General features: G+C 36.9%; 1 long non-coding RNA gene across 1 annotated transcript in view; it reads right to left on the reverse strand.

The window, feature by feature from the left end:
• The window catches only part of LOC121113204, a 48,030-nt gene extending 23,869 nt beyond the window's left edge, over positions 1 to 24,161 (reverse strand). The window contains exons 1-2 of the long non-coding RNA XR_006939042.1: positions 24,095 to 24,161; positions 7,142 to 7,293 (exon numbers count right to left, since the gene is read on the reverse strand). This is a non-coding gene — a long non-coding RNA (uncharacterized LOC121113204). The remainder of the gene's footprint in view (positions 1 to 7,141; positions 7,294 to 24,094) is intronic.
• Between the last annotated feature and the right edge of the window lie 347 nt (positions 24,162 to 24,508).

Here is a 24,508-nt window from a genome sequence, read left to right on the forward strand (position 1 = left end):
AGCATAGGGCAAGAATTTCAGCAGTTTTATTTGTAACTTCTTACTGCAAGCTTCATGGCAGAAGATTTTTCTTTGATGCTAATACAACTCTGACAGCACTCAATAAATTATTCCACTTGTATTGTGCCAGACATCAGCCAATGCAGAGATAAGAAGCTTAACCAAGTGAACACTCACCTGACTAGCATCTTTTTTTTTTTTTTAAAGGGGAAAAATGATATAACAAAAAATATTCCTTGGCTAAGTGGACCTTATCTCACTGCCCTACAGCACTACGTACAATTAACATTATTCTAGATACCTGATAGTGAAATTGTCATCAGAAGCAGTTCTGAAATTTGGGGCTATTTTTCTGTATAATGAGAGCAGAACTAAAACCATCATATATTGCATTTCCCTCAATGAATGACTGAAAAAGTCAATGATTTCGAACCCACCCAAATCTATTTTTGACGTTGATCCATCTTCTCAGAACAATAGCCTCTAACTAAGGGCATGCAAACTTTGTCTCTGGACTTCTGGCTCACGTGTACCCTAAAAATACTGCTAAATGTTTCCATTTAATATCCATGTGTTAAATTGACAATTATCGAAGTGTCCTCTACCACCAAACTTTGGCAGCCTTATCAGATTTTGCCAACCAACAGCAAAGACAACCAGGCTGAAGAAGTGCTTGCATGTGTTAAACCTGCAGCAGAGAGACCAGATGGAAGCACCTGAGTAATTTGGCACTCTTAAGACTGACCTACATTATGGAGGGTTGAGACCACTCCTTTGTAAATGAGACATATGAGGTGACAATGTGAGAGTCAAGGCACTAATAAGCTTACATAATGTTTCACAGTTTGGAACACACTCTAAGCAACTTCTTTTCAAAAGGCTAAAAAGGGTTTGATATGTTATACATTAGGAGCTGACAATTGTAGTGACAGTATTTTTGCAACAGATATGCTTTGCAATTTTGTGCTGAGAACAAAGATGTAGCAGGAGAGAAATCCACTTGAATATAAACAGACTTTATGCACAAAACCCTCACAAAATTTTAATGAAGTGAAATTGTTTTGTTTGCAATTTGTGCAGCACAGTTACCTTCCACATTTCCTATAACAAGCCTCCACAGTAAAATTTCCATGCCTTAAACTCACACATTAGTATTATTAACTCATTTGTCTAATGTTTAATGGCTCGTGATTGTCATGTACATAATATTATACAATAAAGCTGGGATCTAAATCCTGGATCTTTTACAAGCTAAGGCAAGTTCTTTCACCTCCTGGTCTCCTCATCTGTAAAGTCGAATAGAAATGATACTTCAGAGAGGCACTAAGATACCAACTCATCAAGTGTTCAGTGTTTTGTACAGAGCTCTCAGAGAAGTATGGCTAGACAATATTCACAGCAGTGTCAAATATCAGACATATTAACACAGTGGAGCAGAGCACTCAAGAGGTAAAATTTTTTTAAAAAAACTTCAAAAAATTCCCTCTCCTGTCAGTTCCAAAATTTCATTGCATTACAATATAAGGTTTTTGGCCCAGATAGCTTGCTCAAATATATACAAAACTAGATTTTTAAAAAGACATAAATAAGCGTTAATGCTCCAGATTCTGACCATTTAGTGTAACTTCTCTGTCCCAGCTGAATTATCTGTAATGTCCCATGTTTCCTTCCACAGATCTCTCTATCTTTTGGTCAACCATATGTCTAACGGCAATACCTGTCACTAATACACTGAAGAGCAGAACTGAAAACTTTTTCTTCTCCATTCAACACATATTTGCCATATCCCATTACACCAATTACCAGCTTGTAATAATTTACTTTCCTTAGATTTTTGGAAAACACAAGGGAGAAAGTCTTTATTTGAAGTGCTAGAAATTACACCAGTGTAATTTGCTGCACAACCTTAGCAGCAAATACAATTTTTCCTTTTGCAGTGCTTTCCAATTAGCCTTGGGTTTCCAAAAGGGAATATTGAGCCAGGAAGCACCAAACATGTTAAATAATTTTTAATTTTGACAACCTAACACAGCAGAAAAACATATGTCATTAACAGTCCCCCAGATTATAACTGTTTCTTAAATTCTACCAGTAAAATTACAAAATTGGGGTTTTCATATCAATATTCAACTTCAGATAAGATTTGCAGTGTAAACCACTCTGATCACTTGCATCATGAGTATTTACACTACATAAGCTGTACTAGTTTATAGTTGTACTAATGGGAGCAGCAAGAATATTTGGATAAATCAAGAATTCAACAGTCTGGAAGAACTGTTTTCTGTCTTACTGATTACCCCGCAGACTGCAAACATGAAGGCTTTGAATGGAGGTTGCTTGGATCCACAAAAATCCTGTCTGATTGCATTCAGGCATCAGCAGAAATAAGCTTTTAACTTTTCTATGGAGCAGGACTAGGGACTACTATTGTAGTATCTGGGATCAGAAGCCCCCAGTATTGGTGAGCTTATACCTGAAAGAAACAACTGCAAGTACGTCACTCTGAAGATAATGCCTCCTATTTCTTTCTATGGAAACTACAACAGACACTAAGAGCACAAAAACACTATTTGATAGAGCAAATTTTCGGCTACAAAATACTTCAGCTGCAAGGGAGATGAGATTAACTGGGAAAAGCTACAAGTGCAAGCCTCTGAAGCCTTTCTTCAGCCAAGAAAATCTCTGTCCTTGATACAGCATATTTAGTAGACTCATGGTAAAAGTAAGAGTAATAGCAAAAAAAATAGCATATGCAATTAGAAACCGCTCCTGAACATTTATGATGTTGCTGGGTCTAACATCAGGACATTTTCTCTGGGTCTGGCTGTATGAGTAATCAAGTGAATATCCCAAATGTATATTTAATGATAATGCATACGTTCACTTGTGAATATGCATGAATCTCAAGCAAATTTTTATACTCCTTGGCTAATTTGTTTCCTAATGTAATACAAACAGCGTTGTACTGTGTATTGTAGTGCGCTGAGCATGAAAGGCACTGATCATGGACTTTGAACAAATCATACTGATGAACGCTTATTTTAGGCTGAAATTAAGCAAGTGAATTTTTCTATTTGATTTACTCCTTTTGAAAGATGTAATTGTTGCAGAAAATGGCCAACAAGGAAAGTTGTGAATAAATCTAAGTCCTTGAGTAGATTGCATCTAAACAAGAGTAAGTTCTTGATTCTCATGTGCAGTTGTTTGTCCAAACAATATTGTTTGGAGAATATTGAAATATTGTAATGGTTATAATAATAAGGACAAGCAGAACTCATATCTGACAATCTCCATAAAGGATATAACAATTGACTAATAAAAAGAAAATTAATCCAAGGCTGGGAGAATTTTTACTTCACATCAAAAAGGAACTTGACCTGATTAAAAAGTACTTCAGATATTTAATGCATTAAAGAAATATTCACAATATTTCTGCATTTGAACTGTGCTGCTTAGCATTTTCCTTTCTGAAACAAGATAATCTTGTCTCCTTTTAGATGGATGAAATCATGTCTTTTTCAGATTGTACTGGGAAAATTGGCAATGCTTAAATAAGTGAGTTCCAGATAAAAAGTGATCTAATTTCCCGTATCATCCAAATTAAGACAAGACAACTTTAATTTTCATTTTCAATATATAATTCATAGCTATAATATGCTTGATCTTTTCTTCAGTTAGCAAGAACTTTTACAAACTGGAAATTAATAACGCTATTATATTTACTGAAAATTAGGATGACATAGAAGTTGATTTATTAATTGTCATTTCTGCTGGAGGGCACAGAAGCTATAGTGTTAATAGATCAGTAGTCTCCTACTAAACTGACATAATTTGGTTCAAAAGTACTGACTAACTTAGGTGATTGTTTCCAAGCAGAATAAGTCAGAAGTGTACTTCTAAAGAGTAAAGTCAAAAAATGATAATGTGCTCACAGATTTAGATAAGTAGCATCAGCAGTGTTTCCCATCACATCTATTTTGTGTCAGTTTGAGACCAGAAATATTAGTTTTGAATTACATATTTTTATTCTGGGAAATAAAACACATTGATGTTGTTAATAGCATATCTCAATGAGAAAAGCAAAAAAGTTCAGGAATGTTTTTTTTCCACATAAGCTGCGTTTTTAGTACTATGCTACAAAGTATTGCATTGCCCTGATGGTCTACTGACCTTCCAGAGACTCCTCAATAATATTCACTGCCTAACATACACTGAGTGAATTCTTCTTTCCAACAGTACACAACAGAATTGATTTTGATAAGAATAAACCATTAAAAAATTACAAAGAAACCTCACTCAGCATTCTCATCTGTCTTGCTGGCTTTATCTTGACTTTTCTGAGCCTGTAAGCTCTCTGAAAGGGATCCTCAGTCTAACTTAGGCCTGTTCAGTACTGAGAATATAGCTAATGCTTTGGGAAAACAAACAAAACGAAACAAAACATTTGGTTTTCCAGAAAAAGCCCCAGGTCATTTGGGGTAAACAATATCCTTCCCTACCACATACACAAAATATAAATACCTACAATTTTCACTTTAGTATTGCTCCAGACTAAGAGACATTCAAATCCTATGCAATTTCAGCGTGAAAAATAAATTTCACTGAATCCGTTGTACCACTGCACCTTTGTTTAGTCACTGCTGGGCTCAGTGCCTGAGGATGCCTTCTGCTTGCTTACTCTGCAGCAGTTTCTTTGTTGATACTCGAATGGTCTTGCATTTGGCATTTGTACCATCCCACTGGTAGTAACATCAGTGCATAAGGCAACTTAAAGCAAGATCTCATCTGAATTAACTCTCTCATTGCTATTTGTGATAGATTCTTACTGCTCTCAGGTAGAATCAAAGATATCTCAAGTGCACCAAAAATTACTGTAGAAGTAAATATTAGGAAATTATCTAATGTAGATGGCCATATCCAGAAATTAAATTCTTTCCTAGCTTTAGTGAACATAGAGAAAACTAATTACTGCCCTGTTGATGAAATCTTCCTGCTGGGAAGTTCCCACTCTGCCTTCTCTTTTTTGTATTTGTGTGATCCTTTGCCGCTTAATCTGATATACTGCATATGTAGGTCCAAAGGCTAACTACAGAGTTCCACCATAAAAACAGAAGTCTTTCATTTCTCAAATGAATAAAATACATTCATTTCAGGAGATGGAAAACAGCACTTCACTGCAGGAGTCAGGGACCCTAAACTGTTTCCAACTAACTGACGGCCTTGCATGAGCATTGCTAACGCTGAGTCATTAGTTACACTGAATGCTGAGGTCAAAAAATATTTTCAGTTGGATTTCAATTGTACCACCAAGTTCAATGTACAACATGAAAAACTCATCTTGTTAGGAGGTTTTCATCTACAAGATAGTGAAGCTATCCAGTAAAACTTAGAATCCTGTGGAACTTCTTAGAGTCTGCGTATATTGGCAAGGAAAATTAAATGATATCTTGTTTCTCACACTGCTGAAAGAAGCTAGCAAGCAAGGTCACAAACACAAGACAGTACAGGTACAGACACATTTCAAGATCCACAGTCTTATTAAAAGCATCATTACACACCAATTGTACGTTCATGATGTCAGAATTACATTGCCCATGCAAGCTGTAAATGTCAGGCCTCAACAGTGAAATCAGGAATCAGTTGTCAAGGGAGTGAAAGCCATTAAGATATTAAATGTTGAATGATTCAAAACTGCATATGTTAAGAGGCAACCAAAATTCAGTCTGTTGCTCTTCTATTTCAAATGACGAAAATGGCTAATGAAAAAGACTCAGGGACAATGGACAACATCAAAGCAAAGGTGGATAGCATTGTTATGTGGAAATATCTAGATGGTTTTGTTGAAAATAGATACTGTATTAGCTTATGAACATCTATAGATGATTTATGTATAGAATGAATGGAAAAACTAGATCTTTGCCAAATAGCCAAGCATAACAAGAAAATTTTGCTTTCTTCAAGATAAAGCATGGGAAGAAACCCACCATTACCAACAATAATAACAAACAAACAGAAGAACAATAACAAGCTATAGGTCAGGAAAAAGAAAGCAGCTCTTCAGACTTAAAAACTGGTCATAGTTGTAAAGGTAGGGGTGTCAAGCCATTTCACTGTAGTGAAAGTGAAACACAACTGACAGGGAAAAAAATTCTTGGCTTGGAAGTTTATTTAATAATCTGTCATCTTTGATGAAGATTAAGAAGGTAAGAAAGGTAAAGAAAAGGTAAGGTTAAGGTAAGAAACCTCAAAGCTGCCTACTCAGCAGCAACTATCAACCCCAATACATTTGTGCTCGCAAAGCCATCAAATGGATGTCACTAGGTGAAACAAAAGGCTTGATGGCTATTCCTATAAAATGACGTGTTGATGGTTTTCTGCAGCTGGTCATGCTACAGGTGGAGAGAAGGAACTGTTCTCAGGAATCTCAGTAAGGTAAACTATGTTCTTCCATTTACAAAACTGGAAAAATCATCAGTCATGCCTTAGACCAACTACTGTATTTCAGTGTGCTCAGACTCAGTAACAGTCCTTGGAAAACCAGCAGGCATCTGCCTCATTAGAGAACTTGCTGAGAATCTGTTTCTGAAGGGCAGTTGTGTTTTCAACATGACGGAGGCCTGACTGGTTAATCACTTACTGAAGCCAAGAGAAGTCAGGTGAAGTGTATAGCAAAATAAAGACATACATATGGTCTGTATCAGATGAAAGCTGCTGAGGTAAGTTATGAATGTTTTAGGAGGTTGTTTTTTTTTTTTTTTTTTGCAGAACTCCTGTTGTCCAGACAGTTTTATGAATATCGTTCACTAATTTCATGGCATAGAGATGAGGGTTCCTCATCGCAGCAGACTATTGCAATAATTCATGTTTTCACCAGCTAAGGTTATATTTGCCTCTTCTCCATAATTTGTGCAGCAATATTGTTTATACAGCAGCAAAAGAAGATTCACATTCATTTACCAGATGGTGTTTTCACCTTGCAGAAACCCAAAGCAAAATCAAAGGCTGAGGATCAGCCATCTTTACTGATGACTGTGCTTTGTTCACCAACACATACTGAACTGCACAACACATTATAGGCTTATAAAACCCAAATACCAGTCAGAGAAAAGCGATTAGAAAGAAATTAAATCTAATCCTATACCTTTCCTTATTGTAGAGGACATTAAACCTGCGAGCAGTGACAACATAGTAGCTACGTCCTGCTGCACAGCAACATTCAGCCCAACACAACTGATGGTGGAGTCACATAGAACGCTGTAGAAGTCAGCATGGCTTTTGGGGATATTAGAGTATCTGTAAAGAAAAAATGATACAGCTTCAAGTAAAGTGAATGCATACTATGCAAATGTCATTATCGTTCTTCAAAGTCACCGTGAAAAATGTACCACCACTGTATCAGTCATGCACATGCTCTCTCAGTATGTCCTTATTAGAAGCGATTTGAAAACAAAGTTCCTGAGGGATTGAGGAATCAAAGTTCTTAATGCTTCCGTCTGGGCATCTGACATATATGCTGGGCAAAAGATTTTCAGAGACTATTTTGTAAGACCAATTAAATAAGATGCAGGTCTGAAAACAGTGTTAGGAGAAAACTCTCAGTAAATGTGCCTTGCTCATGAAGCAAAGACTAAGATAATAGATTTCTCAACTGTGTTTAGTTACCACTATGTTCTCTGCAGACAATGCATGTTTCAAAATGTTTAGTTAGCAAATATTTTATATGTTCCTTTTGTTACTCACTAATATGATTTTGATCCAAAAAAAATAAGTTTAGATGTAAAGAAGAATTTATTTTTATGGTGTCAGAAATAGCTTCCCTTAATACCCTATTCCCCTTAGACTTTTTTGCTATCAATATTCATTGCACAATATCTTTATTTTTGTTTGCCTACCATATGATATAAAACTCATACCAATGACACATACAAACCAGAAACACATGTAGAGCCCACACTGGGAAACTTCAAAAACTATGAGAGAGTTTCCAACCTCCTCTACTTTCTACAGACAGATCTCAAAAAAAAAAAAAAAGAGAGAGAGAGAGAACATAGGATCTATGGATGCTTTAATTTTACAACTTTTCCCTTAATTAGAAACCATGAAGGAAAATGCAGTGCATTCCGACTACAAGAACGTATGACATGAGACTGACAGTTGCTTCCTTTCTGCCCCATGGGTGAAGGCACTCGTGCACTTCCAAGCCTTTATAAAGATTATTTTACTTGAATAAGAATAAAGGATGAGCCACTGGTCAGTGCCTGGAAAGATCTGTCAATAAAAGGAACAGTAAATCATGCAGGGAATTCCTGAAGAAAATTTAGCACTCCAAAATGCACACTTAGACTTTAGCCACGGGTTACCGACTGTGACTGCCACAGAAAGCAGAATGCAGAATAAAAAGTTTAACAGCTGAGAAAAAAAAAGGCAAAAATACCGCTGAAAGACTGTAACAAATGGAAGGAAGAAAGCAGCATCACCATGAATACTAAAAGTAGGGGAAAATGGGCAGCTGAAGATCAGAAGGAAAAGCCACTTGTTTCCAGTTGTCAATATTCATGTTTGCAAAGCTGACTTAATGAAAGAGGAATACCTATGACTGTGAGGCTGGAAAAATCCAGGAGCCCTGACATACCCAGGATATTTGAAGGACAGTTAATTGCCATTTTCTCCAGTTTTTATGAGTAAGGCCTTGTTGGCAATTAAATTTACATCCCAATTAGGCAGAACAGAGCTCGCCTCTGCTGCCCGAGCACTTAGATGATGTACTGAATTTGCAATATTTCTCACAAAGCCTTATAAAGCAAACCTGAGCTGAAATATTAGGCCCTGCTGCAAACATGCAAATCACTAAATGAATCAGGCAACCAGAATTGGCTCCTCCAGCCCCAGTGAATAACCAGAATTTAGTACTCTGAATACTTGATATTTTCAAGTATCTGATTAATGCACTGATCCAAAATCTCAGCAAAACACTGAAGAAGCTTGAAAAATAACATGATATTTGGATTAAACTGAAGCAGAAATTTAAAGAATATTAATTTTAAAGCACAGGATTTTTTTTTTTTTTTTTTTAAACTTTCCCTCACTTACAGCTTCTGTCTCTTAAGAGGAAACATCTATAGTAGCTCAGAGAAAAATTCCTGTGAGTGCAAACACAGTTTACTGTAGAATAAATATGCAAATATTTGTTCAATAGCCTAGTAAAAGTTCCATTAAATTATTCATTTTGTTAGAGTTCAGAAAGAAGACAGCTCCCCAAAAGGCCATAACAGTGGGAGAGAACAGAGGTTTCTCCAACGTTAAAACTGTTGAAGTAGATTCTGAGCTGGTAATGAGCCTCTAAAGTGAGGTCCGTATAAAATTTTACATCATTTCTCCACATGACATCAATACCCACATTCACCATGGAATGCTATTTTAAAAAAGGCTGTTCTGCCAGAGCTTATTCCACCTTTAAAATTATCCTGTATTTGTATTTAAGATCTGTAATTCACCATGCCTCTTGACCCCCATTACATATATCCAGGACAATAATGTCAACCTCTACAACCAAGTGCAGTATAACTACTGATAGTAGTTTAGTTTTAGTGTCTCCTCATGATATGCAGATCAAATTTTCTCAACGCAATTTACCACCAAAGTACTGTTACATCAAAATTTTAAAAAGCAGGATATCAATTTAGATCAAGATGTGTTTTGAAAACAGTGGAGAAAGCTCTCTGACAATGTTGAAATATCTTGTTTTGACACTTTCAGCATAAAAATTAGGAGCAAGAGTTTGCTAAGCAGGAAGAGTGCTAAATGACTTTGTACAGTTCCAGAATCTTTATTTTGATCTTTTCAAAGCTCTGTTTACAGCAGCTATTATTTACACCAGATTTCTGCAGTGGGGAAGTTAACTCACAGGAAATTAAAGCATTTTGATGTGGACATTGAAAAACGATAATCTTAACCAGATGACACTAATCACCCATGCATGCCTTCAAAATATTTTGCAAGAAAACCGCAAATTGTTAGTTATATCCATCATTTTCATATTCAGCTTTTTTGACAGAGCGGAATTAACTCCAACTTACACACACTGTCATCTTTAAGTTACAGGAATTAAGGATCACCTTCCAATTTCTACACTCCTATAGTGGACTGTATAGTGAATCACAGGATGGCCTGGGTTGAAAAGGACCACAATGATCGTTGAGTTTCAACCCCTCTGCTATGTGCAAGGTTGCCAACCACCAGACCAGGCTGCCCAGAGCCACATCCAGCCTGGCCTTGAATGCCTCCAGGAATGGGGCATCCACAACCTCCTTGGGCAATCTGTTTCAGTGTCTCACCACTCTGTGTGAAAAAATTAGTGACCAATGTCTTGTTGGATTTAGGGTGCCTGCTTGAGTTCAGCAAGACATTTCAAGTCAGTTGAAATTCTGCCAGTGGAGTCCTTATCTCTAGCTTCTCTTAGAAGCACAAGGTTTGGCTGGAGTTTTTTTTGTAGTGTTTATAGATGTAGATTTTTTTTTTTTTCCTCCAAAGAAAAAGAAGAAAATGTAAAGCCCTGAAGTAAAAATTCAGGAAAGAAGGCATTTACAGTGAGGCACAGAGTAGCTCTGTGCCTGAGTTGCTCATATACACAAATGCCAAACAATAGCTCAGAGTGGCTTTTTAATTCAGGACATGTATTAAGGAATAAATTACATGCTATCACTTGTCTCAGTCTGTAAGTAGATAAAGTAGATAATGAAATAATGTGAAATAATGGATGAGAGAAGGAAAAACATTTCTCCTGTGTGTATAGGTTAAATTGGTCTGTTTTCTTTTTGTCATTTCAGTTTCTCTTTTTTTTTTTTTTCTAGTTAAATTCTTACTTATATAGCCCTCCACCAATTCAGAATGGGTTGTACAATGTATGTCATGTCATGTGGGAAGTAAGACTTAAGGTCAGGCTTGCACATGTAAATATGATCAAATAAATTACACTATCAGATTAAACTTTTAATTAGCTAAGAAGAGCCATATGCTCTTGGGGATAAAACTGTTCAAATTGGATCAAAAGACAAAGGCTATGGTTCAGTGTAGTGACAAGATAGTCATTATTTGCAAATGAGAAAAGACAGGACAGCAAATATATTTATTTTTTAATGTCTGAAAGAACTACTCAGGTTCTGATACTGATATTATGTCTGTACACCTGAAATATTTGTTTACAACTGAATTCTGTGAGTTGTCTTGAAGATGTCAGAAGCGCATACAACCATTTTCAAGAGACATAAAAGGAGCTGAGACAATTAAATGTGCTATAGAGAGGTTTACTAATAAAGGCCTTGTCAAAGGCAATTTCAAATGGAAACTGATTTAAAGCATTCAGTTTGGCTCAATCATTAGGAATGCCTAGGAAGTCTCATTCCCACAGATCAACAAAACAGGGACACAGCTCTTTGAGACTGCAATTAACTTGACGAACAGTGTAATTGCCAAGTTTTCATTGCCTAAGCATGCTAAGCTGTCAGCCAATTGCTGCCTTGAAGCTGGTGAGGGACAGACTCCATTTTAGTCAATACTGACTACGTATCCATGGCCAAATTTATACTCTCTTTGCTATTCTCAAAACAATAAACTTTCTGCATAAGAAGCCTAACTGACTAGAGAAGGGTCATGCTCTTGAAGATACCTATAGTCTAAAATCCCTTTAGTTATTCATTTTGGGTTGTATATTGTGTTTGAATCTACTAATATTCTGTCAGTCGTTTCTGTATCAGCTGAAGAAACTCTTGACATACCAGTAATTCTGGTTGGAAGGAGACTCAAGTATCTTCTAAGCCAAATCAGGAGATGTCTTACATACTTAGACAACCACTGAAAGGAAATAACTTAAAATATTTCCTGAAACATAGCTAGATTTTTTTGCTATTTACAATCCAGCTCATACAGAATTCAGGTATGGTTTACACTCTTAAACAGCATTGGAAGAAGTAGACAATAACATTCCATAGACAGAGTCATTCATTATTCCTAAATTAAACTAAAAAATTGTCTGCATGCTGTTGCTTGTGATGCAAAAGAAACAGATATCTCCAGGGAGCTGGCTGAGGTAACACACATACATGGCCTGAGGGTGAGATTCATTCAAAGATTCAGCTGTCAAGATTTAAGCATCTACAGACATATTTCTGCATGAAGCCTCTGAAATTCAGAACTTATTCTGTGTTGTGGGATCTATTTGTTCTCATTCTGTGCAGCATACAAATCTAAAGACTTTTTTAATGAAGTCCAATAAACACTCATTTCCACCAGTTGTGATTTGTTTCTTTCGATACCACCAAAAATAAATAGTACGTATCCACTTTTGTCAGATTAAGTTTAAGCAGCAGCAAGGGAGGGATTTGTTTTTGCATTGACATGACAGAACGCTCAACACAAAAACACTTTATGTCAAGTGCCTATCAATTCTTCTTTGCATTTCAAGAGGTAAGCAAATACATCTGCATCTTTTTGGGAGTACATTCATCTTCACTGACATATAAGTAATAGTGAACTGATAATTTCATTGTACCATTGCGGTTGAAAGTGACATGAAACGTGTGAAGCAGTAAACGTAAGTTAAGAGTATTAGGTATATACACATTATTGAAATGTTTGGATATATGATGAGAGAAAAGAATAAACTAGCTAGTAATACCAGCTTTAATATGCTGATAGCTAGTAATATCAGCACCTGAACCGTTTAAGTACTCCATTCTAGCCCAGAGTCAGGCTCTCTTATAATCCATGATAGCCTGAGATTTGGCCCTCTCTCAGCATACTTGATTTAGTCTCCTTTCAATAAACTGTGCCTAGAACACAGGTGTCCTGTGCTGTGGGTAGATAATCAAACCTCTAGACTACTCATCACAAGGTAAAATATTCAGTCACCTATAGATGAAAATGAGTTTTACGTAGTCAGACCCTCTGCAAGCATATGTTAAAAAACTGATGCACTTAATATACCTCCAAGTTAGTTATTGACAGTCAGAAGTTCTCAAGGGATCTAGGAAATCCTCTAAGGGAGATGGCCTCAATCGTTGCTTGGGATTTATCTTTTTCAGCTTTCTATGTTCCAGATCATATACATACAGTCAATGTAGACCCTTTCCAAAGGTGATCTGAAAGGCAAATCACGTTCTTCCTATCACTAAGAACAGGATTTACCAAGCTGAATGAAATGTCTATATGGTTGGTTGCCCACACATGGCTGTCTGTGAGCTACAAAAGACTACTCATAACACCTGCAGATATGACTACAACCTCTAAAAGATCTGCATCCTTCTAGAAGGGCTTCTGGGGAGCAGATAGGATCTCCTAGGACATCTAACACAGCAACAGACCCGTAGGCAAGGACAAATTAATCCAAACAGCTGTCTCCTCCTTCTGTGGGGATCTAATCAGAATCTGAACAAAGAGAGCTAACAGGCTGACCAAACAGGGGTGTCAATGTAAGAGTGAACTGAGTGGCTCTTCAGATATTGCATTGACCAGATCTCAATCAACTATGTCATATTTAGACAAACAGTTTATGTAGATGGATAAATGTAAGCACACAAATCTGGGACTCAATCCCACCTTTAACACACTCAGTAATTTCTGCATATAGTTTAAATTTGTAACATGTTAATTTACTCTTCATTGTTAAAGCAAGAACAGAAAATACTCAAATTACTCTCACTAAAGTTAGGAAAATATATTTTTCTTCATATAGATACTATTTGAAATGGCATGTTTTATAAACGAGATCACTAAAAATAAAACTCAGAGGTGTTAGGGAAAAAAGCTGGTGACTAATCTCATTGTTTCAGTGTCAGCTGCCACCCACTGGTATTTATGAGGTGAATAGAATAAACATCAACTTAAATCTCTGTCCAGAACTCAGTTGCCCAAATCTTTATTTAGTTCTTCAAAAATTTAACTTCTATGTCTTTCCAAATTAAGATGTTAGAGAAATGGTGGGATTTAGAGATGGAAATTTCTCATGCCTGTTGTGTTAATGTCTTAAAGAGCTTTGGTCCTGGTCCACCTTGAAACATGAAAAAAAATATATTTACTGTTTTCTTCCTCTCCTAAATTCAAACTCCCTCAAACCCAGTTTTGATCCATTCAAGCAGTGGCTAATGCTCAGCAATATGAAAACAGTACTGAGGCAAATCCCCACCTTTATTAACCTTCCTCTGCCTCGCAACTTAAAATAGGAAAGGACACACAATGGCTGCATGTCAGAGTCCCTGAACAACTAAAGCAATTGCCCGTGACAACTTACTGTGATTTCCCAGGAGTAAGTGTGCAAGAGCAAATAAGATTAATTCAGTTATTCCATGATAAGCTGATCAAAGGTGTAAAAGATTAGTTATCATTAAAGATAACTAAAGATAACTAATCTTTATTCAATACTACAAAGAGCTCATCAGTCCTCAGCACAATGCAGACAGTGTTAACGATAAAGTCTAGTTTCAGACAGCAAAGACTAGAAATCACATTCTTCCTGTAACAATTTTCTCAGCCTTATCAAACCAGAAAAATCTAGGTATCAAGCACATACTTCTACTGCTTGCAAATGAAATAATCAAGATGTCCATCTCTCTGACAACATTACAGAAGGGAACCTTAAAAGGTAATAGCCATACAACAAAAAAGGCAGGAAGAAAGAAATAGCAGATCGTGGAGCAAAGTTGAATCAATTACTCTAATTCCAACAAGTAGCAAAGTTCAAACAGAGAAGGAGGAGGCCCACCTGGAGAGTGGTAAAGCACTCAAAGACATGATGGTACCTACAGCCATGGGTCAAGACTAGACAAAGCCATGGGGCTTTTGATCATAGAACCCTTAGAGTTGGAAGGGACCTTTAAAGGCCATCTAGTCCAACTCCTCTGCAATAAACAGGGACATCCACAGCTACATCAGGTTGCCCAGGGCCTGATCCAGCCTCACCTTGAAAGTCTCCAGGGACAGGGCATCAACCACATCTCTGGGCAATCTGTGCCAGTGCCTCACCACCCTCACTTTTTCCTTATATCTAACATATATCTACCCTCTTTAAGCTTGAAGCCATTTCCCCTTGTTCTTTCACCACAGACCCTGCTAAAGAGTCTGTCCCCTTCTTTCCTGTAGCTCCCCTTTAGATATTGAAAAGCCACTATCAGGTCACCTCAGATCTTCCTCTTTTCCAGGCTGAGCAGCCCCAGCTCTCTCAGCCTGTCACTGTAGGAGAGGTGTTCCATCCCTTGGATCATTTTTGACTCCCTCCTCTGGATGTGCTCCAACAGCTCCATGTGCCTTCTGTACTGAGGACAAATGCCCTCATTATAGGAGAAATGTCTTACATCTCTCCTGTACTGAGGATCTACTGTTAACTGCACTTGATCTAGTGTCATCTAGTCTTACTTGGAGCAGGTTGTTGATTTCCAGATATCTTGTTCAGCCAACAGTTATATGATTCAAAAAGACAGAGTGAGGGACATACAAGAGAAATGCAAACAATTTGAAACAGTTAATCCATAAAATACAACATACATTTAGGTCAAACTGAAGCACGCCCTTTTGTCTAGAAAAGGGACACTATAGCTGAACACAAATTTGTGTAACATTTCAGAGGTGCAATCAGAAGTGAAAAATTCTCCCTCCATCTTTTTGTAGAAATTCTAAAACAGGATTATAGTCATGGAAAACAATCACTCTGACTTTTAGCTTTGACTTGAATTTTCTTTTGCTGTTGCTTATCTCTAAAAAAAAAAAACTGAGCAGAGGGAAGTAACAATTGTGCAAGGTTATGCCTGGGCCCTGTACAAAGTTTTATGTAATAACTCCATTGTAAGAGCAACATCCTCTGGACTTCTTGAAGTCTTCCTGATACCTTCCCAATGCCCCATAGAAAGGCCACTACCATCTAACAATAGGAAGAGACAGAATTACATGATAAAGGTTTGTTTATTACAGTAAGAAAACAAAAGAATTCACACTACTCACATTTTATTTCTCTTCTTTTCTCCACTTGAAATGTGGTAGTATAATGATAGAATAGGACTCAAGTGAATTCACATAGAGCAGAAACAATCTGCACTGAAAGCAAGCAGCATCAGCAAACAGCATAGACTGAAAATTGTTCCTGTAGCCTTCACAGTGAATTCTTTTCAAAAATTTCACTATTCAAGGTCAATTCCTAGAATGACTTCGCAGGCCCATAGATAGTCTACAGTTACAATGTATGTTATTTGCAGGAGATAATCTGTCTCATTCCACCTCTCAGTGAGAAATGTCCACTGTTGAAGTGGACATTTCAAAGAGGTTCATTTGGTAGATTCTAAGTCATGTACATATCCTGTGCCTACTGTGTCACTTGAACAATATAAAATTCTTCTAATATTTACATTCTAAAATGTATTCTTTTGCTCACTTAAGACACACGTCTGTCTGGTTAATGACTGCCAAATCGGCAGTGTTGCAAAAGGGGCATAAAGAGGTGGACAAGATAATTACACTATTTATCAAATGGCTTCTCAATCAAAGTCAAGGAGTTTTATTAAAACTTAAGCATAATGAAAATAAGACCTTGGTGTGCATGAAAAGTATTCTTAGACTCCATTTGCTAGTAGGAAGAAAATGTGAGTATACCACTGAAATTAGCTGAATGGTTTGTATTTACATAATTATATATATATGAAAATACATTTGTATAAGTATCTATTTCTTATCTATGATATATTATCTTCTTATCTATGATACATTATCAGTATGTTCAGAAACTGTGGATCCTTTTATCACCTCCAAACTGAGTTTTATATCTCAAAGTTTCTCTCTATTTCTTCTGACTCATATCTATGCAAATTTGAGAGCAAATTACTGGATTTGGTGTTATACACAGACCTAGTTTGAACAAGCACTGTGCACAATCAGTATATCAAGGGGAAAAACAAGTGGATCACAATAATATTCCCTTTAATATTAAAGTCCTAATATCATAAAAGCATAATGTCCATTTCTAGATGTAATCTATGTATAAAACCCAAATAAGAAAGAATAAGGAAATAGTTATTTGGACAGCAATCTTTTATCAAATTTTCTTTCTCTCCCTGCTTGCCACCTCTCTCTTTTTTGTATTTTTTTTTTTGACTGTCATCACTGAATTAGAATAACTTTCCCAGAGGACTACAGCTGAGCTTGCTAATAAGCTACATCCATAAGAATCATAGAATCACCAAGAATCACCAAGACCTCCATGATAATCTAGTCCAACCACCCATTTACCACCAGTATTTCCCTATTTTTAGTAGCCCCACAACAAGACAGAGAAGACAGGACCTGCCAGGTTTGCACAAGCATACCATGGGGTTGTTGGGTCACCTGCTCTAGTCAGATTGCAGTGAAGGGCAACCCTGTGTTGGGAAAGGAATGACTTTAGCTGGAGGTAGTCAGATACTGGATTTCGGGGCACATAGATCTCTACTGTCTCTGCTATGCCATACATGGTGCAGCTGTAAAATACCTGTTGCTCATTTTAAGTAAGCTCATTAGTATTCTACTAAATAGAAGTTCTTCTACTCTACACAGAAGTTCTATTTCTCTTTATGTTGGCAGAGATCTAAAAGATTCCTTAGACTGTAAGTATTCTGAGTGCAAATTGATACAAGTTTTATATTCCAGCAAAGTGTTCTGGTATATCTATATGGCACTGTGAAAGAAATGATGCAGGACAAATGTAGTGACGAGACTGAAGGCCTGATGTTCCCCTAAGTTTAGGGAAAACTTAAGGAAACTGTAGAATAGGATGGTAAATACATAAAAACAGGATATCTGGGTTGCTATAGTATCTAATAAGATATAAAAACTGAATCCATCATAACCATATTACAGCATGAAAAGCACCTGGAAGGTTCCTTTCTATGATACATGCCTGAGGATGAGTAATTTACAATGTATTCTATTTTGGAACTTGTATTGGACAACCATTCTGTTATAGGATAGCCATGAATCATGCAAACAATTCTTCGGGGAGTCAAAAAGCAGATTAGTGATGCAAGCATATTTATCTTTGAAGTTGCTTTTTGAATAGAATGGTTGGAGATTGTTTCATTGTCATCTACTAAGTGGCAGATTTTTATAATCTATTCATAATTCAGTTAGTCACGACAGTCTGAAATTCTATTGTGCTCTACATGGATGAATGTTAGAGAACTAATGTCCCATAATGCAGGTGCAATTGCAAATCTGTAGTATTTTAAGTGGGGAGTAGTGCATTGTTCATAAAAATCAAAGAAACAGAACTGGAAAAAGACTTAGGAAGTCATTTACTTGTTAATTTCATCATGGTTGCACCCAAGGAAAAATTAAGTTGATTCAGGTCATTACTGAAAGCTGCTTTTCTGTCTTCCACCGGATTCCACTTTTCCCAACACAATTTATTCCTTGCCTTCATGGGCATTGTCATTATATCCTTAATGTCCACTATTAATACTCCCAGGAGATTTCTAAGTTAAACATTTAAAAAGTTAGACTTTTTACCCTGACCACTGTGGACAGTGGGAATGGATACTATTCCTTCTTAGGTAGTTATTAGAAATTTTTACATACTAAGTCTAAATACTTCAGTTAAGAAATCATAACACTGCCATAGCAGTAATAATGTTGATGAGGAAAAACTGTGATAAGGTCACAGCCTTCTGATTTATAGAGGTTCCATTAATTTCAGCTTTATGAAGTATCTGGAAGTCATTACTTGATGCTATTGATGTCATTACTTTATTAATTTAGAAACAATAAACCCAGGGATGAAAAGTCAGTAACCAATCTTTTGATACTATGAAAAAATTCCTGCTGTGCTTTCTGGATTGATATCAAGCAGCAGCAAACCTGTAAATATCTCTTCTCAGTCTCTCTCCTGTAAAATTTTAATTTCTCTCTCCAATTTTCTTAATTGCATTATTATGAGAAAGTAGTTTGAATGCCTCAGTCCTCAACTATTTCATTTTCCAGCTTTGCTTTCCAGAATTGTCAGTTTGATTTATCACATAAATTCAGACATTTGATTTGATAATTCTGTTGTTATAATTTAATGTGCATATCACAGAGAGACATGAGAAAGAATTAAGGACTAAAATTACAAAAATAAAAAGGAATTTAAGTCCATGGACATTTTAAGATGTGCATTGGCCAACAGCCGTCAAATAGCTCAACATTGTTTCCTGGAGAGAACTATGAGTTGTTTTGTTTTTAATATTAGCTGTATTATTATTGATCCAAATGATATCACCCTATAGCTTTTTAGCTCCTGTCTGTAGAATGACACTGAATCTGAATCTTCAAATTCCTGCTAAATCTCATCATAAAATCTTATATCTTAAAAAGATACATGGAAAATGCAACATAATTTCAGAAATTCACATATATCCAACAAGCTATATTTATACTATGCATTGGAAAATTCAAATACTTTTACTAAACCAAACATTTTCAGTAGGCACACGATGGGATCTGATGATGTAAAACCAGAACAGAGTGATCTTGGCAAATAAAAAAAGAATGTTAGATAATGTGATGACATTTTTATAAAATGGAGGATAATATACAAAAATGATTTACACTTGTGAAATCAACCACTTCTTTTACTGACAGGATGGCAAAATTCAGGGACTCCAGTGGAAAAGAAAGGACTGTGAGAAGGGTATTCAATGCACAGAGGACAGAGAAGAGTAGGGAGATGACAATAGGAATTGTAGACAGATGCCTTTCAGTAAGGCAATGAAGGTAGAGTATAAGCAGCCTTTGACACATAAATTGAATTGGCCCCAGGAGCTGGACTCAGAGATCCTTTTGGATCCCTTCCAACTCAGGATATTCCATGGTTCTATGATTCTTTGACATAATGAGGGAATTCGGCAATGGGGGTGGAGAGGAATGGCACCAGAAGATGATTCGTATCCATAGAGATTGGGGCCAATTTGGAGCAATCATCAGGAAAAACAAAAACAAAAAAACACAAAGAGAGGTGAGATTGGACTGAAATGCTATGAAAACCTCTGCACTGCCTGCCCTGAAAGGTTAGCTTTGAAAACACCTGCTACCAGAGAAATCAGAGGAAGATATGATACCTTTTGAAATGTTAGCTGGAGTATGGAAACCAATGAAAAAAAAAATCTGCAGGGTGGCTAAATCAGAATAATTAACTGCTCTCTATATTTTTCTTATAAAAGGAACTTCATCTTCATTGTGAGCTGTATAGAAGTAACACAGTAGGAATGTATCTCCACAGTTAAAAGGAACTCACTGCTGTAACAACTGATATACATTAGAAACTTTCCAATGATATAACCACTGTGTCAGAATTGAAAATATCCTATTCTGTATCATCCTTATATGAAGCATCTTTTAATAGTATAGTGATATACTTTTGGAGGTCACAGGCAAAAGCAAGCATGAATTCAGTTATTACTGTTTACTACATGCTGACTTCATCATGTGGATTGGTTACACAAAAGACAAAGTTGATCTTTGCTCAAAGATGATCTTTCATCTATGAGGCTTAAAAGCTAGACACATTAGCAGGTAGTAAAATATCAACATTCAGAGAGTTAATATAATATTATTAACTCAGCCCATCCCTCTAACAATTTCTTCAACTAGTGCCTGTGTTTCTCTGCATACCAATCCTGTTTCCCTTTCTTATTCTGAGATGAAAAGAATAAATGCTACAGAAGGGCTTGATTCCCAAGAGAGGTCATGCTGCTCTGTGCCCCTTCATCATTGCTGAGCCTTTTTTCCTAGGCATTTTAATGTATCCCGTGCCACTCATGTTCCTACCATACTTACTTTAATATCACTTTCATACCTAAAAGATCATTTATATAAATAGTAATAGGAAATAGATAGAAGAGTACAGAGAGGTATTGAGGCACAATGTGAAGAAAATGTTAATTACTGACACTGAGCCATAGGATTGAACACACAAGCTCATTTATCCCATTGAGCACATCTCCCAGAAAAGGTCTGCAGTGAACTGATGTTGAGCGATGGCTACTGGGGGAGCTATGCACCAAATTCCCTCTTACCCTTCTGTCCTGTGGATATTTAATCTAGACTTACACCGTTTGAAAGAAGATTTGGATTCCTCCAACACCTTAATGTGAGCACAACACAACCAAGAATCACTCTGTATGATGAAATGCTGCACAACTATACACTGTGACCTTGTGTTAATACTCCTAAATAGTACTGGTTAGTTGGCAGTGCATATTTGTGACAGCTTCTAGGATCTCCTTCACAGAGTCATGAGCCAACAATTCCCTAATGCCTTTTTCGACAACTATCAGTACATCAATGTTGCCCAGGTGCATACCCCACAGTGAAATCCCACATTTCTTTAGGCAAGTACACATTAAATTGAGACATGGTGTACTGTCAGCCTGTTACACTTAAGCATCTTTGTTTCTTCTCAGAGGCTGAGTTAAAACACCTTCTGTTTTGCTTTTACAGAATGCAGTTCTTACAGTTCTGCTCTCCACCTCAAGCACCTGGCTGGCTAGACTAACCAAATTCTGAGTATGCTCTGATCAGCTTTTTCCATCCTTAGAGATTCCTGTTCTACTACTTTAGTGCTTTCTCAGCACCTCAACCTCTTCCTTTGCTTTTATTTACTTTAAATGCAGCCTGCACAGTGTGATCCATTCAGGCCTGGGCACCGGCATTAGTTCACAGACAGCTTGTGAAAAAGTTGACTCTAAGAAGCCCTCACAACTCATGGTATGCCTTGTACACAATGCTATTGTTTTTCTCAGCTTTCTGGGGAAGGCATGCTGTCCCTTCTGAATTATGACTGGTTTCTTAAAAGAAAACAAAATAATTTCCCAAGTTTTCATTATACTGCTTAGCACTCTCCTCCTGTTCAAGTAAAAAAGATTTGACATTTTTTTGTGCCTCCTTTCAGAAAAGAAATAAAAGTATTTACTTTCCTCAACTAGGATGACAGAAAGATCTCTCTCCAGTTACTAAATTTCATTAAATACATAGGAATTCAGATTTGTAGACCCATTTACCCTTTTATTATATTCAGCTCACATTCACCTTCAGTTCTAAAAGTTAATAGGGGGACTCACAAAGAGGTCTCTTTCTCAGGAGACATGTCCAGTCTAAGTCTAAGTTTCTGTCCCATGAGCAGAGATGATGAAAGACAAGGTGAGTAGGCAATCAAGAAACAAGAAGGAAGAAGAGTATAGCAAGAATACACAATTGAGTTCCCCTACATTTCCCTTGATCAAACAGGACTATCCTCCATTTCTTACAGACATGCTATAACTGAGAAGTGGTACCACCTATTCAATGCTCACTAAGAATGCAGAGCACATGTCTCTCAGAAGGCCCACACATAGGTGGAGATAAAATCTTTCCTTATTTTACAGTAGTACACCTGTAGATCATTGTGTAAGATAGCAAAATGACTTGGGTTTTATTTTGTTCCTTTGCATCATTAATTTTAGATCCTTTCCTCATATGTGAGCAGGTAGTCTTTCACCTTTAAGGTGATAATTAATTTGCAATTTCAAAATTATATTGTGTTCCACGTTCATCTAATTGGCTTCATCTTGTTTAGCTGTCTTCTCTCCACTTCTAATGTTGTCTCTTTTTAACACTGGAGGAATCTTCCATAAAGCCAAATTGCCTGCTTCACAATATAGAATCACAGAAGCACCAATGTTGGAAAAGACCCACAGGATCACCCAGTCCAACCATATATCTATTCTCTTTCTACTCGTATCTGTTGCGCCTTAATTATGAAGGTTTGAGAGAACATAACTAGTATTCAGTGTGATTATACAATATCTCCATTACTTTAACTGTAATCTTTGAACTATGCAGACACTATGAGACACAGTACTGGCTCTCTGCCCACAACTTTTTCTGTGTTGACAAATTACTATTATAATACTGTAGTGCATAAAATACTAGACCACTGTACCATACTACAGAGACCAGATAGTAAATAGAAGCAAACTCAAAGCAGACCATCACCATTCTCTTTCACCATAGCACATTCATATTTATTAACAACTTAACTCTGTTCATGAAAGCATTAGAGAATCCAAGGGCTACACAATATTTTGGTTTCTTCCCCCTTCCCCCTCCCCCCAGTTAGATAGCTACAAAAAAAAAAAAAATACCTGCTTTACATAGAACTGTAGATACAAATCCTCAGACACCTAAGATTATCCCCATGGCTCTTTACAATTTCTGTTGAGTTAAACAACTGATAAACTGAGAAATCAGTTCCTCCACACAATAATTTTCCTCTTTGAGAAACTGAATGAATCTGCTCAGCATCCAGGATTAGGGTACTCGCACTGTAAAAAGAAAGGTTTACATTTGGGTCTTCCCTCTTACGTATATTCTTCTCACAGCATTGCTGAAGTTTATGTCAAAGGACATTTCCTTACCATGTTAGAAGATCTGCTTATTTCCACCATGGAAATATATATAATTTGTTTCATTTTGGACACAGCGGAGTATCAGTTGTTAACTCAATTCTCTAACAGAAGAGGCAAAAATTAATTAACTTTAGATTATCATGGTCTAGATACAGTGGGGATGGACATGATAAAGCCTTATTAGTTTTCACGCATTTCCTCACTGAACAGCCACAGACAGCTAAATACTTGAAGTTATATAACTCCCTCCCAAAGCTTTTGTTTGGACCCCATTTCACTCGCCACTGGCAGTACACTGTGATGCTCAGGTACCTGGAAAGAGAATTATTGCCACGCTCCAAACTACTTGTCCAGACCCAGTCTTTCATTGCTTCAGCTATAGAGAGTCAAACTTAACATATTGGTACTATCAAACACCTCCAACAGATGAATGATCTTTTCTCAGGGAAATTAGTCTAAAAAAAATAAGCAGCAATTCTTATTGCAGTCTTTTTCACCTGCCCCTTCACAGGTGACTTCCCAATAATCCACAAATTTATAATTTTACTATCTAGTTGTTGGCCCTTGGAAACAGAAAAATTGCTTCTGATAACCTCTTCGCAATACTAGGTAAAGCGTCATTGGGAACATCAACAACCACATAAAGAAAAAAGTAAACTCACCCAACTGGCGATAGGGTCTCAGGTTACAGAACACACCTTCTCAAGCAGCAGCCTTCATTCAGGAAACACTCTCCTTTCAGAGGCTAGCCCTTAAATGAGCCCAGGGAGTTACGTGGGAAGCACAGGTGAATTGCTTGCACCTGTACTTCCTGGGCCAACCACCCCCCCCCTTTACCAGGTGCTCAACCATCAGTTCAGGCTGTGACATAACTCTTCTGTTACACCAGTATAGCAATGCTTGGAGGTTTTCCTCCATTCTGAACAGAGGATTGTATCTCCCAATGAATCTCATAGGGTTGTCCTGATCACTCTGAACCACATAGGCACTGATTAGCCACAATTCCTGTATTTTTGAGGAAAAAATACCTATCAAAAAATGGCAAGTAACATCCAAAATTAAGTCTTAGTTATTCA

Source organism: Gallus gallus, chromosome 4 (assembly GCF_016699485.2).
Source record: "Gallus gallus isolate bGalGal1 chromosome 4, bGalGal1.mat.broiler.GRCg7b, whole genome shotgun sequence".
Lineage (NCBI taxonomy): Eukaryota > Metazoa > Chordata > Aves > Galliformes > Phasianidae > Gallus > Gallus gallus.